We start from the raw sequence: 2,165 nt of genomic DNA, 5'->3' as shown, positions 1-2,165 counted from the left end.
GCCGCCTGCGCGCCGCCCGCAGGGGGCGCCGCCGCCGCACTGCGCACGCGTGGCCGGTTTGCTGGAGCCAGCGCTGCAGCCGGAGCCCGGACCGGCCTGGGACTGGTTGGTCAAGTCTTTCCTCCCTGCAGCAGATCCGCTCTCCGCCATGCGGTGCTTTTCTTTTTTAAAAAATATATTTTTATTTATTTATTTATTTACTTATTTATTATTTTTTGTTGATTTTTACAGAGAGGAAGAAAGAGGGATAGAGAGTTAGAAACATAAATGAGAGAAAAATAATCCGTCAGCTGCCTCTTGCACACCACCCCCTACTGGGGATGTGCCCGCAACCAAGGTACATGCCCCTGACCGGAATCAAACCTGGGACCTTTCAGTCCGCAGGCCGACGCTCTATCCACTGAGCCAAACCGGTTTCGGCCATTCGATGATTTTCTAAGTGTGGCGATTGCGGGGAGACTCCGGCTTTGGACTCAGGCTGGTTTGGTTTTTTTAACTACTTAACTAGTGGTGAGGCCCGCTTTTTACTTCTCAAGCCCCCCCCCCCCCTCCGCGTATCCATCTGTGCAGTGGGGATACATGGTTCTCTGTCAGAGGATTCTACTACTCACACAAAAACCCCTGTCTGAACAATACCTTTCATTATGATAGCGATGATGATTTACCCATGTCACCCATCATCATCTCATGCAGCAAGCCCACTGTGAGGACCTGTTTCCAGCCACAAAGCTAGCTAGCTAGCTGCTCCCAGCTGCAGGTATACCAAAGATGAATAAGACCAGGGCCCTGCTCTTGGGGAGGTCGTAGCCCAAGAGGGGAGAGGAACAGTAAACAAGTACTTACTAGACAATATGGCCATCCTATAGATTAGGGGTGTCGAACTCAATCAGAGAAGGGGCCAAAATCTAAAATCCAGCCTAAATCGCGGGCCGAATGGTTTACTGATCAGTCATAAACTGTCATTGTGATGGAAACGCAGCAGAGTGCAGTGATGACAGCGAGGTGCGGGCCACATTGCAAGGCCTGGCGGGACGGATTTGGCCCGCGGGCCGTGTGTTTGACACATGTGCTATAGTTAGAGGAAATGGGGGAGCTGAGAGATGCACAGAGGCACATCACATCACACACACACACACACACACACACACACACACACCAGGAGTGTTTGGTGTGGTATGGGCAAGGAAGAATGTTTTAAGCAGAAGAGCAGCAGGTGTCACCTGGGGAGACAGAGAAGGCATGGCAGGCTGGAGTTTGGTGGGGTGGGAGTTATTATAGGTGAAGGGTAGGGAGTGGTCAGAGGAGGCTTGAACGACACCCCGGGCCAAAATGTGAGGACCATGAACAAACAAGCAAGGAGGAATTTACAGCCCTTTGCTTTCTGAAAAGAATCACTTTCCAGAAGAGGACGGCAGCCCTGTGGGAACGGGTGGTAGCCTCTATAAGGAAGAGGAGAGGAGAGGACGCTGGAAACCAGGAGACCAGCAGGCAGTGCGACCAGGATTCCTTTCTCACTAAATCCCTGCAACCACTTCCAGGTTAATAATTGCCTGAAATAAGGTGGGAAGGAGCACAAATCCCCAAGCCCAACCTGCCCTGGGATGTAGACAGGGGTGGGAACACAACTTGACAGTGACCCTGTGGTAATGATGGATGCAGTTTCCCCTGGGTGCTGTCTCTGGAGTCAAGGTTGAGGCACACCCTCTCATGATTTCCCTGGCCCCCACCCAGCACCCATGGAACAGCTGATGGGAAACAAAGCCATGGGGCTGTCCCAGCACATTAAGTGCTTATGCTATCGTTTCCTGCTCCAGCGGGACAGATGAAATATAAGGGATAATAAAATATGCCCAGGGACTGTAGAAATGTCAAAAGGAGATGGGTGCGAGTTCACTGCTTAGCTTCTCATGCTCAGTGCAGTCCTATGCACTGCATGAAAGAAAACATCTCAAAATTTGGGGATAAAGGGGGAGCCATACTACCTATAAAAAAATAATGTAGCCCAGCCAAAACTGGTTTGGCTCAGTGGATAGAGCATCGGCCTGCGTGCGGACTGAAGGGTCCCAGGTTCGATTCCCGTCAGGGGCATGTGACTGGGTTGCGGGCACATCCCCGGTGGGGGGTGTGCAGGAGGCAGCTGATCGATGTTTCTAACCCTCTATTCC

This window comes from Pipistrellus kuhlii, unplaced genomic scaffold, assembly GCF_014108245.1.
Source record: "Pipistrellus kuhlii isolate mPipKuh1 unplaced genomic scaffold, mPipKuh1.p scaffold_m20_p_17, whole genome shotgun sequence".
NCBI lineage: Eukaryota > Metazoa > Chordata > Mammalia > Chiroptera > Vespertilionidae > Pipistrellus > Pipistrellus kuhlii.
The sequence above is the reverse complement of the archived record's forward strand: the minus strand, read 5'-3'. Positions refer to the sequence as shown.